We start from the raw sequence: 15,473 nt of genomic DNA on the forward strand, positions 1-15,473 counted from the left end.
GTCATTCCGAAAATCTTATCCTCTTCTCTTTTTCTTACTGTTTATGCTGAATCAACATCTGTCAATTAAATGTTTCACATTGCTCAGAAGCAACGAAACTTAACACCCATTGACAGTCTGCAGTACAATACAGTATTGTTGATCACATGGATGCTTTTTGTTATCCAGAAACTCTGGGCATTGATGCTGCACAACTAATCCTGGTTTTCAGTAATTATGGCCCCACTGCAAAGGCTCTAAAGACCATCCTCTGGCTCAAATCCAGCAGGGCATCAAATTAAAACCAGTTTCAGCCACAGGGCTGCCTGGCACAAAAGTGCTAGACTTCTAAGGGGTTTGATGCAGTACATTCCCGTACATTCCCTTGAACGTTTAAATGAGCCACAGCAAACCATGTATTTTGCTCACATATCAACTAAACATGTTGGCAGTCAAAGGCCGTAACTATGGAACAATCTACATCTGACACTTATTATATATGATATTCTATGATTGTGTATAGGCGCTATATAAATAATGTGTTTCAAAGCGATTCAAGGCAAGGGAGGGAACAAGGGGGAAAAATAAAATGACATTCTTACAGGCCATGAACAGTAAGGATGTGAAATTAACTCTTACTCGGCCTGACAACATTTCAGATAGTGCAAGAGCTAAGACATAGATAGATAGATGAGGAAGGGAGGGGGAGAGTGGGGAGGAAATTGAAACAGACAGGCGACTACCGTATTAGGCCTGACAACATTTCTGGTAGAGCCGGAGAAAAACAAGAGGTGATGGAGAGGGGTGCAGAAAGGTAGGGGGGGAACAAAACAAGAGACTATCATACTAGGCCTGACGACATTTCAGATAGTGCTGGGGGGGACAGTAAGGGGAGGTGGTAGGAGACAGATGAGGTTGCTATCATTCTAGGTCCAGGGACATTTCTGATAAAGTGCATAGAAGAAAGTAAGGGGAGGAGATGGGGGGGGGGTGGGGGGCATGTGGGGAAGGGAAGGAGGATAGAACAGTTAGCAGTCAAAAAGTGGAGAAGCAAGAGGGGAGAGTGAATACAGTTGCAGAAGTCAGTAGTAACACATAATGTTGCAAGCCAGGATACAAGATGAAGATTGGAACAGCATGATTCAGGGCCACCATGAGTACAAGATGCAATCCAGAATGAAAGTTGAGAAAGGGTGATGCACAGTGAATCAATGAAGTCCATAAAAGTCAAATCCAGAATTGGCCGCAAGACGGTGATGGTGAAACCAGAATGTATCAGGACAGACCTCTGCAGAAGTAGGCTGGAGGAGAGGGTTAGGGGGAGCAGGGTAGAAGAATCAAGCAAAACAGGCAAAACCTGTGTATGAGAATGGTGGGGGCACAAGAACACGGGGGGACCAGAGGGGGTGGGGATGGCCTGTGGGGACAGAGTTAACACATGTTGGTGCATGCTTACCTGCTGTCTGAGCCGGGGGTTGGGCCCTGGGTCCTCCTGGTCTGAACAGGTTCAAACGGGAATTTCCCTTTTCTTCATCAGCCCTTTGCTTAGGACGCCCGCGCGAGAGACGCCCTTGATCTAATAGTTAAGAGCAGGAAGGAAGAGGCAGGGCTAAGGAGGTGGGCGGGGCTTATGTCAGGTGACCTAGATCCACTTGCACCTGCTCCCCATCTGCAAAGGAAAAGAGGCTGGAGGGCTCCCCAAGCAGGGAAAAAGAGCGGCGGGCAGGAAGGCACCAGGTAGGCGGGGCTTAGGCCAGATGACCTAGATTCACTTGCACCTGCTCCCCATCTGCATAGGAACTGAACCACTCAAGAGTCAGGAAGGCGTTGGGGTTCTCGGACACATCCATCGGGGATCATAGTGAACTGGGTTTCCGAGAATGCATTGTCATGACTTGTGTTTATTGAGACCCAAATGCTATGTTTTGATTCCACCTTTCCCACAACCACATCCTCTTCCTACCCCCCCCCCCCCACGCACCTTGCCTGCATGATCTGGAAGTTTGCATCGACATCTGCAGCTACCTTACCTTCTACTTTCTCTACATTCAAAGGAAAAGATAAAAAACGGTTATTTTAGTTGCAGGAATTCTCCCCAAATCCACACCCAACACTACTCCCTCCCTCAGTCATGTTGGCTTTCTTCATGATGCTGTTCACAATATAGCAACAGACAAGGTATTGCTTTAACCACTGCGCATAGACCATTGATCAATCCTCTTTAATATACAATGCTATCAATAGGTATCAGTATTCTTTCCAATTTTTCACAAAAATTAGATTTTTCAACATTCTTCACGTTCATATTTAATTTCAGTTGGTGATTAATATGCTACTGCCAACACGTGTTTCGACCTTACAGAACACAGGTCTTCAGGGCCAATGTACCACCTTTTAACATTACAATGATTAATAATAGTCAACATTAAATATACGAAATAGAAAATCAACATAATTTACCAAGCACAATCAAAGTACAGAACACATGTAAATATTATTCAAAAAGTAATCAGTGTTTGTTTACATTATAAATACTGCATAACAAGCGAAATCGGGAAACGTTTCGCATCCAGGGGATGAGGTGTCATTATCAACCATTGATATAAAAAGAAAGAAAAACAATAATACTACTGTATTCTCTTTACATCAGCTAATAAAATACCTCATGAGTATTAACTACCCATTTCCCATTTTCTAATAAAAAACCTGTGCATTCACATTACATCACCATGTCCAATGTGATTCATGTTATAACTGGGTATAACCTTCTTAATGTTACCTTGTTCCCCATGCCATTTTATTGAGACCGGCAAATTCTAGTGCAAAGCTATCTCACACTGCCATGTGCTCTACAAATGACCCCAAATGCCTCCTGCCTTGCTCTCACCCGTGAGTGCTAACAATTCATTGTGCACCAATGCCCTGACGTGTCTTTAAATCATCCCAAGGTGGGGTGATAGTTTACCTTTCTCCTGTTTAAATATTCGAACTAAATGACTGAACGATGTCCATCAGCTTACATATAACCTATAATATAAAATGTTTAACATCATTTACCACCCTTCCATTCTTTCAAATCAATAGATTGTCTGGATAAAGCATATGCTACCTTGCTGGCTGGACTAAGAGATCTAATCCCCTTTGTTTATTCAGAAAAACATTTATTTCTCCTTGGATTGGAGTTGCGCTGCCCATTAGTATGCTAAATATTACTTGAGATCATTTAACTTGTTCTAAATAACATTACCCTTTATTTTCACAATATAGGCCAGCATCACCCTGTACAACATTTGTTCATACTGGTAATGCACCAAATGATGCCAGCATTTCCCTGCAAAACACTTGGCCATGGTGATCAGGCCCAAAGAAACGCCAACAATCCGCTGCAAACATCATGAGCATGTCCACAATATATGCAAGCATGCTCCTGTATAACATTTGCTTTTACTGGCTATGCCCAAATATATACATTCTTTGACCTGGTAAATAATTTGCTCAAGCTGGCTCTTCCGAAATGTATGCCAGTATGCCTTAAACTTTATGATTACGATACACACTGTATGCTAAAATGGCATAAAGCATTTGCTCATTCTTGCTGTGGCGAAATATATGCTAGTACAGCACTGTAAAGCACACCCCCCCCCCTCTCACCCCCATACTGGTTATGCTTATGTACACCAGCTTGCCACAGTAAAGTACACGTACATGAAGCATCTGTCAAAAATACTTGCCAGCATTGCACCTGTTGCCCTAAATATCAATCACCTTTGTATCTTTCAAACATTTACCTCACATTTCCTGCCAATATATCTGAGCAGTGGCACTGGTGTTCCAAATCAGCCTTGCCCCATTACCTGAATGCACTCCTGATCAGGTATACTCGCATTAGCACACAGACACACTCTGAGCATGTACATACACAAATGCACAAACTCGCATGCATCCACATACAGGCTCAGTCACCTGCATCCCTCATGCACATTCACACGTATACCAAACACTTTTTTTTCTCAATACTTTCCTTCACATCAGTTTGGTGGTAAGAGACTCCTCAGCGCCTCCTCCCTAGCTGAACAGAGGGGCCAAAGCCCCACAGAAATAGCTCCCTCGACCCTGAGCGTGATCAACTTTGCCTGAATCTGGCTTCAGCATCCCATGGACAGCTAGGCCAGTGTTGTCAATGGGGCACTCAGTCTACCCGTGCACATTAGGGGAGCTGCCACACTCAAAGCCCCGCAGATGTCTCTCGATGGCCCGCACCCATGATGATCTTAGCTGGCAGCTGCTGTATTTTCGTTATTACCCAAATTGATCGAAGGAATTTGAACAAATGGTAGATTTGCCCGAATTCGGTCACTACCATTCGTTCTGATTTTTGTGATCATTTTTAGTCTTAAAATACCGAACATGAGCGGGCGTGTCCCCCTGCTTCCCATGTTCGGTATCTTCGGCCTCAGGGGTTGCGGGGGTGTCTCCCGCATCCATAACATTGCTCGGGCCCCGGTTTTTAATGACCAGTCAAAACGGGGGCCCAAGCAGTTCCACTGCAGGCAGTCCACCCGCGAACAAAATGTTGGCGGGCAACCCACATCTGCATTTTCGCCTGGCTTCTGCGTACAGTGTCTTGGGGACGAGCAGCGGGGCTGCTATGACGAAAGAAGCGGGTGCCTGCTGTCACTTCCTAAGCACCACCCTTTTCTTTTAATCAAAAATAATAAATGGTTATACACATCACTTTAGGCTCACTGCCTGTTTTCAAAAGCAAAACTTCACAAATTAGAGTTTTGCTTTGGAAATCTTTAGCTGCTGCAAAGCATCATGGGACAAATATAAATGTGTTTGGTGTCAGTGGCCCCACACTATACGAATCATTACTGGATGGATTTCAACCAAAAACCTGTTCCCGAGCTTTTCGCCCAACCCTCAATGTGGCAAAACTAAATCCAATAGTTTTGGCTCTAGATTAGATTTGAACAAAAACTGCACATTTTTCACAATGGGAAAACAAGTGCAAAAGTGCAACACATTTTATTTTGGTGCTTTTATAACTTTTGAACCATTGGATGGATTTGCAATATATTTTGCTTCTGGGTTAAGCATTTTTTGGGGAAATGAAATGTATATGCTGATTCGTCCACCGGGTCAAACGTTATTAGCCATAGAATTTTGGGGAAGTCAATGGATCAAGGATAGTAAGGCAATGATCCTCGACCATATTTTCCATATATAATACTAGCGGGTGTAGCTGTGCTTCGCATGGTAATTCCTACGTCTTAGTTTGAATTTTATTTGATTAACTAAACCAATGCTGCTTTGTAGACAATATTGCGAGTCTTTCCTGTAGGAGGTAGTGTGAACACATGTTTCTAACTCTGGAGCAAGCCACATAAAGCTGACCGTGAGAAAAGCATGAATCCGGTAAATCGATTTGAGCTACTTTGGGTTGGAGCACAGAGATTGTGCAGCAGCATTATTGGTGTCCCGATCTACAGCCGACGCAGCAGTGACCTTAAAATAAGTGCTATATGTGTAGGACTGAAGCGTCTAAGCTTGAAGTGCTGTACCTGTACCTGTACGTGTATGGCTGAAACATGTAATTTCTTGGTAGTCTTAAAGCCAAAATGTAATAAATAATGTGTACGTCAAGAAGATTAAATACACATTTGTAAGATTAGCTGGCAATCTCTGCTTTTGAGTAATGGTGCTATCATTACATTCGAACCATCCACATTTCTTTTTAATGTATGCTTTTTAATGTATGCACCTGCATTGGGTGTAGCTCCTGCATGGTAGATTATACCTATTGTTGTAAAGGTTTTCTTTCCAAGTGACACTTGACCCTGTGTGAATCCAGTCAGTTTGGAGTTGTTTTTGGTACCATCTTCATTATAACGTAGAAGCATAAGTATTATGTAGGCACTATGTGATTGTATCAGTAAGGTGGAGCGATTGTCTGAATTTCAAATAGTTCATAATCTGCCATGGTTTGCATTCTGTACAAGTTGCTGGAATGGATTCACAATTGGGTATGGAAACATACACAAATCGCTCATTTGGGATTTGTTCTTGTATCACATTGTTACAGAGTGCATGTATGTTTCCAAATGTACGATATCTGGAAGATTTCATTTACAGGTATGCTTTTATTTTCCAATAGTAGTAAGTACATTAGAAATTCTTGTGGATCTTCGGAAGTTCATAGTGAATCTCACCATTCCAGCACAGTAGTCCAATTCTTGCCTTATTCCATGAACACTGTATGTGTTGTCAGGATTGTTTGTTGCATTTCTATAAAGCACTTACATTTGCAATCACAATTGGTCTGTACTGTGTAAGTAAATATTGTTAAGAATTGGTGGCAATTGAAATAGAATATTCATTGCTACATTTGCATAGCAACTTAACCCAGTTTCATTTGCAAATTTGAATGGACCAGCTAGTTCTGTATCTGAGTGCATTTTTCAGAGTTTCTGTTCCTCCTTTGAAGACGTACCTGGTTTACATTCCCTAATAGGTTCTTCTTTGTGGTAATTGATGAAGCTTTAGCTTCTTTTGTTTTCTTTGAGGGATTTGCTGTTGGATTCTGTTGCATTTTGTTTGATTTATTTTTCTTTTACCACGTTTCACTTTATCTGGAACAGGATATTATTTCAGGGGGGGGTGTACAGTGAACAGTCTATTGTATTCTAGAATGCAAGGAATATCAGCTTTGACTTTACTTGCATCAAAGTTCATTAGCAATAGACCGTCAAGTGTACGTAAGCGTGATAATGCTGCATAGCTCATGCCTCCTTTAAAGACTGTTTCCTATATCTATCAATGCTTTCTCTAGGGTAAGACCTTGGGATTTATGAATGGGAACTGCATATGCAAGAGTTAGAGAAAATTGCTCTCTACATACATACATGTCTTTGAAGAGAAGGAATCGAGCAATTGAGCGTCCTATCCTTTTCACTTCTGAAAGTTTATCAAAGCTAATATTGACAAACTGAATGTTGCTGTCACGTGGGTATGATTGAAACCAACAACTGTACCCAGTGCTCCATTAACTAGTCCTTGCTCGACGTCAAGGTTACGTTTAAGCTTTACTCTACAATTTAAGGATAATTTTAATATTTTTTCCAACCCAGCTGTGTTGGAGATTGAATTTTCTAAACTATTTAGTCTTGTTGTGGCTTGCTCATGTACGTCTAGTTTGTTTGTGGCGCTAATTTCAATTATTGGTTGCATTTTTTTATTTAACATTGTTTCATTGAATTTGAAACAGCTTGCAAGAGTTGGCATTAAGGCCATACAATTGACATTTGTGTGCGCAATTTGTTCCATGGCATCAGTTGCACATGCATCATCGTCATGAAGTGCATGAATGTGCCGGTTTTTCAAAACTGCTTGTGCTTCTTGCAATAGTACACCAACTCTAATACTTAAGATGTTGACCTAAGTGAGATCTGCAGATTGCCGCATGTTCTCTGTATTGGAAATGTTGCCAAAGGTTGACATTTCCTATGGTGCCAACAGTTTTACGGCAGAGTTTGTGGCCTAAGGTTTTAAAAATAGGTTCACCTTTCACTGGTGTCAATTGTAGAAGATCTTCGAAAACGATAATGTGTTTCCCTGCAAAGAGTTCTCCGTTGTTACTTTTAAGTACTTCTTGCAATCTAAGGTGAATCAAAGCCAACATTAGGTTGGAGACCATGCTCACTTCATCTATTAGTAGCATTTTCATTTGTTTTAATACTCTACGTACTTCCATTGCAGCTTCTGCAGAAAGTTTGTAATAGTCTAATTTATTTTGATGCTCTACTGACAGGAGTAGTAATCGGTGTAAAGTGATACCGCCTATGTTGTAGGCAGCTAAACATGTGGGGGCCGTTACAACAGCCGACAGTTTGTTGTTAGTCAATTGTTGAAGGAACTTGCTGATGATTTTGATTAAGGATGTTTTTCCTGATCCAGCTTCACCACTGACGTACAGCAGTATAGGTTTGTAAGTTTGGCAGGTACATTCTTTATTTTCGTGTTGTACACCATGTACAATTTGTTTTGTGACGTCTTCAAAAATGGTGCGCTGATCTTTGTTAGTTTTGCTTGTTGTACAGTTAAGTCTTCTGTATCTTCTTGATACTGATACATGGTGTTTTCTACTTCTGCCATAGCTACTTCTGCCTCAGTTGCTATTAGTGGTTGTCCTAGTGGTTCTTGACTTCCGGTTACAGAAGGTTGACTACTGTCGGAAGAGTCCTTATCAAGTTGGGCCAGAAGTTCTTCCTGTTGCTGCTCATTGTGTAACATTGTTTTGTACTGCGTAAAGTTCACATCAGTGATGGTGCTTTCATTTGCTTTAAACGCATCTTCATAGCAGTCATAGTTATCTAGTATATCTTTCTCTTTTCTCCATAGTTTAAAAGGTTGTAACAGAGACATGTAATATAGTTCTTTCTGTTGAGGAGTTTTTAATGGTAATTTTACATGATTAATTAAGCTTCGTTTGGCAAGTTTCACTAAGCTCCCTTCACAATCGGTCACTCTATATCTACTTTTGCTTTCATCGGGTTTTATATTATTTTTGTATGCAAACTTTTGAGCTGTGTGGTATAGACACATACTTTCCAAAGTGCTACTCCTGTTCGGATAGTATGTGTCCAGTAAATTGTTTTTTAGAATGTCTTAGCTGTTGGGATCATTTCTGGCAATTGATTCTGTGACCTCATATGCTTTCAGCACTCTCTTTCTAGATTTAGCAGGACCAAGACTTAGCCATACTATGTTGTCTGATTTTCCATACAAAGCAGTACTGGTTAAACAATCTGCTGCTTCATAGGCGCCACATTCTCTGAGGGAGCATTTTTATGCCTAGGCTGTACAATTTCTGGGATAGTGTTTTGTCTGATGATAGGTCATCCCAGAGGTCTTGAAGCTCTGTTTTTTTTTTCTGCTTTTGTTAAGTAGGCTGTAACATATCGTGCAACAGCAGTAGAATTGTCTGCAATGTACTGCACATCTATGTTTGCATTCCATAAGAGGGCAATGATTGCATTGTAATCATTGATGTATTTTGATTCTTCTGTTCTTTTTATGTAATACGTGGTGTTAGGTGATTTACCTTTAACACTATGTCGAACTGAAGACATTAAGTTGTTTACTTCACCTGTTTCTGTAACTGGTCTAGGGAAACCAAAGCAGCATTTGGTGTAGTATTTACCTTTGTTTTTGTATTTGCGGCGACAATATTTGCCACATTTGTGTCTTTGAAATTGTAAAATCTGCCCATGCAGCTCACTATGTGTCTGTTGTGAAGGGATTTCACAAGTGACATATTTTTGGATAAACTGCAAAACAGTGCTATCACTGTCGTGACCAAATTTTAGGTGCACCTTTGATCCATAACAGCATGTGAATATGTGGTGCTCCTCTCGCTTGATATTCTTTTCTCCAAAAGAAGTGTTGCACTTCTCCAAGGGGAGGGACAGTTTTATTGCAAATAAAGTGTAGCATGGCAATGAAACGATGATGGAAATATCTTGACACATTAACTGGATCTAGAGAGCAAAGTTCTCCAGGTGTTAATATAGCTATGCTGTTTTTGTTGCTGTTTGCTATGCGTAGGAACTGCACAACTTAGTGTAACAAACCAAGTCGGTGGTCCAATGTTTCTGATCATACAACGCACGTCTCTGTGCCGTCGGAACCAGTATTCCTTTGTACCACTTATGTTTGCAAACAAATTTGTTATACTTGATTATAAAACCTCATCTTTTTCCTGTACTTTTTGTATTAACTGCATAGCTGACATTTTGAAAGTGGGTTCTAGATTTCCAAATGTGTGCAACTCTGTAACATAGCGTTGCTAATTCACTTTCATAGAGTAGATGGAATATGTATTCCCAGATTTAGACAAAATGTGGATCTTGTGAATACATTCGCAATGAGCGGTATTCTGATGCCCCAATCTGAGTGGGTCTATCATCGTATCTTCCACCTTTGCCAGTAGGAAATAGCAGTTGAAAAGCACACGCGTCTATACTTTTTTTTTTTTTTCTTTTTTCCATATACTCATTGGTGAACCTTTGGTTTGTCACATTTGGTAAGTTTGTAGTGCATCATCTATGCTTTCATTGGAATGCAATGGATGAATTGTGTACTGGTCCAAAAGAGTGGATACTGTAGCAGGATCCAGAAGTTTCGAATTGTCCAGTTTCTGATGGCTCTTGAATTATTTCAGTTGTTTCCCTTAAGCTTTCTTCAATATGTATTCCCTTGTAGTACTCCTTATTGTCTCTTAGATATTGCAATGCTTGTCTAACTTCATGTAAGTCCACCAGTTGCCAAATTGTTTTGTCTTTTGTTGGTATACCATTTACCAATACTATTAAACCATGCTCTATTGAACGTTGCACTCCTAGAGTGTACATTTTCGGTTAGATCTAATGGTAATGGCAAATAAAATACTTTGCCACAAATCCCTTTCGCCAATTCAGAGGGAGGTAATTTTGCTGTTTTTGGATGAAGGCGTATCATTGCTTGAAATGGGTCAACTGTTTGAATTATGATGCTCCCATACAAATTGAGTTGTTGCAGGATTTCTGGTAGTGGGAACAATTCCAAATTATTTGTAATGGCACGTGATGGAGTGTGGATTTTTTTATATTCTCCTGCTTATACAGAGTATTGCATGTTGTGTGTACTTAAGCAGTTTTTTCTTATACATCACACATTTTAAATCCTTCAACCATAAACTGTGTGTATAAAAAACAAACTGCAATGTTCGTGCATAAATTCATTATATATAACAAACAATTAACAACAATATTTAGTAACTAAACCTTCAGTACCGGACAGTAATGTTTGGTTTAATATTTGTTGATCCTCCCAATTGTTGCTTAACACGTTTTGTTCCTTGAACGGCGCTGGAGGAATTTCTTCAAGAAGCATACATAGAGGAGAATATAAGTGTACCAGTTAGATGGAATTGATCTAAAAATGGTTAGATTGAAGAGAAAGTACTACTCCAGGCAATTGTTCTACATATGAAATAGGGATAAAAAATAAATTATTTTTCATTATTCATTAGTCCAGCCCAAACTTGGCTCATGACTATTTAGAAAGGGATTGAACCCCATCAAACTATTCTGTTCAACAAATCACATTGAGCCATGTGCTGATGTCACCAAGCGCTCCTGTGAGTGGATAGGGATAGATAGAATTGGGATGCTCACAATTCAGTTTCCATGTGTAAATAGTCTTATCACACATTTTCACTTTGTGCCCAATGCCAGAGTCTCCCTATGGTACCAACCTGAAAACTGAGTCTTCATGAAATTATCACAGGGGGAGAAGTCATAATATATATTATAATCTGTGTATGAAAGCATGTTCACCACCCAATGCAGTGCTCCAACTGTCTGAGTTCATTGTCCAACACTGCAGTTTCATGTACTGAATGAAAAAGAGGGGGACATCTACAGGGGGAAGGCAACAGTTGACCTGTGTGCTGGGAAGACACTGTGCTCGTACGACATAAAGCATGTGAACTGAGGAGCATGGTTGACGACACTGCCAAATGGAGGCATACCCTGGGACACCCAAAAAATGCTGTGGAAACCTAGCAATATAGTAAATTACTGTGCCCTCAAAACACGAAGTGGTGGTAGCTCTCACACGGGAGAAGGAACCTCATCTCGCCAAACTCACTTGGCCAACAACCAGCTATATTGCTTAACACCAGACCATTCATGAAGCTCAGTATGCACAGCTTCTACTATCCCAGCCCAACGCCAATCTACCTTAAGCCACCAGACTCCTAACCACAGCTGAACCATTAAAGGGCATTTCACAGCAGCTTTCTTTGCTAAATCAGTGCATGTTATGACAAAAAAAACAAATCTATATTATTTTCATGTTATGGTTATGTTTTCATTAAGACACTGAAATTCCTTGAAACCCCCTTTGTTGAATGGTGAATACAATGTAAAACAGACAAAACCTGAAATTCGGCTGTTATGATTGTCAACAAGTTTGGTGTAAATCTCCAGGTGACCGATGAAATATCCTTAACACCATTCCCATAGAACCTTGCTCACATTCGACGGAACTTAATGAGGGAAAAGGCAAATCAGAGTGAGCTGAACTTTTTTGTTTCAGGAATGCTTGTGCACTTTGATCAACAGACTTGAACACTACAAGCCTCGCAATGTAATTGTTTAATATAAAATAACTTAATCATAATTACAGAGGCACCATTGCTGCCGCTGTAATGCTAGTAGTCTTACGCACTTCTGCCTCTTGTTGGCCTTGTTGCAAGCACGCTAAGAATAGCGGGGTTATTAAAGTGTTTAGCAGGATAGGTAGATGCAAAAACTGTGGTGTTGATGTGTGCGGGACTCAGTTAGTTTCCGGCAATCTGATTTTACATGGGGTTTGCAGTGAGACTTGATCATATGTTGTCCATATTGCCTAGCCCACGATCTGATGGACTGCACTGCTTTGGGTCTGCAAAGCCGCTGATGTCGGACAGTGTGAGCTAAAGAGGGGACCTTGGTCCTCGCTCGATTAGTGTTGATGAGCTAACAGCTGGATTTTTATGGAGCCTTCTGTTGGATGGGATTTGTGTGTAGTGTAAGGTGGTAAGCGATTTTACAGGTGAGTCTGTTGAATAAGCCTTACAAGGCATATCCTGACCTGCAGCCCTATACTCCTACAACTGGCCTTATGCTCTTTCTTATATTCCTGCTTTCTTTTTCTCTTTTTTTTTTTCTTTCGTAGATGCATTGTACCCCATGTGCAACAAAGGATCTGTAAATTGGGCAAAAGAGCAGATTGGAACACCACTCCTTACCATAAGCTACATGCTAAGCGTTATGGTAGGCATTCCAAAATGGAGCTGTTTAAAACTTGAGGACCATAGGTACCCATCTCACCTTGCCTCAAACCTCACCTTAACATTCCCAGTGGCTTACTGTGATTTGACTCCCATGGCAAGCCAGTCTGGGGCAGCGGAAGGTGTTTGTCATGGAAGGGACCGGAATCCCTGCTAGTTTCTTCTAGTGATCTACCCTGTTGTCTCTCACATGCCTCAAACTCCTCTCATGCAGTGCACACAGCCAGTCTAGAATGACATTTCCCCTTCGCCAATTGACCACCACTCAATATATGTTAAGGCAGCAACAGAACTTGGATTTCAGAGTGATGCTGCAACCATGGAAGGGTTTCTTCACACTGAAATGAGGAGCAGAAAAGATGTGCAGTGTGGATTTCTAAATGTGCCCCACAAAGCTGTGTACAGCAACCCTTGTACTCAAGGGGGCCCAGTGGCTGCAGGATGGTGAAGAGAAGCATGCAGACAGTGAAAATGGGCGTTTGGTCGGGAATATGATGGGACAGTCCAATGGCATGTTATATCGAGTTTGCAACCTCTACGGCCCTGTGCTAGGTAAAGATCTCTGGCCAAGTTCCTTACAAAGCATTGTGCAACAGCTAAATATCTGAACCAGGGCAAAAGCAGGCATACAGTATTAATTTCATTTTTAGGTGCTTTCATGTAAAGGTGGAGATGTCCCAAAATTAGGAGACAGAAAATGCTCAAACTGCAGAAAGAACACAGCTTTATTTCTGGACAGCCGGGAGAGAGCATGCAGTATAAAAACTGGACACTGTCTCACACTCCCTTTTAAAGCTGCAAACCACACGTTTCGGATGGATTGTGTCCTCCCACGTAGTCCTCCTCTTAGATATATCCTGCCTTCAGCTTTGCTGCTTTGGGAATGTTTTTTCTCTCCACCAGAGGGCGCTCCACTCGAGGCTGCAGCATCGCTGTCCCTTGTCGGCATCCGCCGAGCGCTGACGTCATCCGCTGTATAAATGCCTCGAGCGTGCCCGTTGGCCTCAGTTCAGTTTTTCCATTAGCTTTGCTTCGGTAAAACAACGCTTCAGTTAGTACGATAATGTCTTAATCATCTAATCCTTCCACACCGAAGACTGGATTCAAGAAATGTCAGAAATGTGGGAGAAAGATGTTGCTAACTGATCCCCATCGAAATGGCCTCTGGTGCCTCGGTTCCGATCACAGTATAGATGAGTGCGGTTCCTGTCATTCGATGATCCATAAGGCCTTAAAAGAACGAAGAAGTAAATTGGTGGTGGGGGAGGAATCCTCCAAGTTTTCTTCAAGAGGTACAAAAAACTCAGTCTTCAGCAAAACGTCCTAAAAAATCTAGGTTGAGGAGTTGATCCAGGAAGTCCTCCTCGTCTTCCTCTAAATAAACGACACCGGTCTCCCTCTTCCCCTTCCTCGATGTTGTCTGAGGAAGTCATAACTGTCGTGACATGACTCCCCAAGAAAGTCGGAAGCTTTTAGGGCATCTTTGAGACTGCGGCCCAGACCCCCTCAAAGTCTAACTAAGACCATGCCCCTGCTCACTGATGGGGGGGGGGGAATTGATCTAAAACGAGAAAATCAAACAAAAAATCGAGGGTGTCGTCCAGGGAATCTTCTCAGACACCTCATAGAAAAAGCCTTATAGTGCATAAATCGGAGGTCGAACTCAAGAAAATGGCGTCAGACTCTCATGCGTCATCAAAGTCCTCGTCTAAAATGTCCTGGAAGCCTCCATCAAAGACTGTCAAGCACAAGGTGTGGATGACCCAACCTAAAAAGGTTACGTCGAGTGCACAGTCGACGCTGTCGAGGGCTCCTTCGACGGTGTTGATGGTCTCGACAATTCCTTCAAAGGTGTCAAAAAGTAATGGCTACACGCTATCAACGTTTTTGTCGACATCTTCGTCCATTTCAATGACAATCGACACCAATCTTGGTCTATGCCACCTGAAAAGGTGTTTCATCCAGAAAGCAAACAGGATTTATTTTTTTAGATACATGTCCTCCATATATGAAGGAGATTCATCAGCAGAAGAGGTTTCACCTGCTGGTGTTAAGTTTGGTACAAAACAAGTCCCTGAGGAGTTCATTGACCCTCAATCTAAGATGCAAGACTTATGAGTGCTTGCAGTCAGCAAGTGGTCTAGATACATCTCCAGAATATGAATTTGAAAAGCCTGACCCAGCTGAACATGCTGATGCGGGTTATAGAAAATTTATGAACAGGGTAACTGAATTCATGGGATGGAGTAGAAATTCAGCTGTATCAGGATGACCTGACTGACATCCTTTCAGGAGGACCTCAGCAAGACCCCATACTTCCTTTTCATGTAGCCTTACAAAGGAAGATTAACACTGAATGGGAAATCCCTGAACCTATTCCGGCAGTTAATAAGTATGTGTCAAAATATAGACCCTGTCACTCAGATCCCGAATACACACCCATCTCCTGAAAGTCTGGTAGTTCAAGCAGCTACCTCTACTAGAAATGCTGCAGACCCAACAATTCCCCCCTGATGGGGATGATAAAAAGCTTGATGTATGGTTCAGAAAGATTTTTTACGTCGGGGAGCATGGCTTTAAAATCCACAAATGTAACTTGCACCCTTGCAAGGTTTAC

At 41.5% G+C, this 15,473-nt stretch overlaps 1 protein-coding gene across 1 annotated transcript in view; it reads left to right on the top strand.

The window, feature by feature from the left end:
- Positions 1–15,473, top strand: part of PIGF (phosphatidylinositol glycan anchor biosynthesis class F) — a 203,817-nt gene that overhangs the window by 80,839 nt on the left and 107,505 nt on the right. The window lies entirely within an intron of this gene.

Source organism: Ambystoma mexicanum, chromosome 4q (assembly GCF_040938575.1).
Source record: "Ambystoma mexicanum isolate Mex_15411 chromosome 4q, UKY_AmexF1_1, whole genome shotgun sequence".
NCBI classification, from domain to species: domain Eukaryota; kingdom Metazoa; phylum Chordata; class Amphibia; order Caudata; family Ambystomatidae; genus Ambystoma; species Ambystoma mexicanum.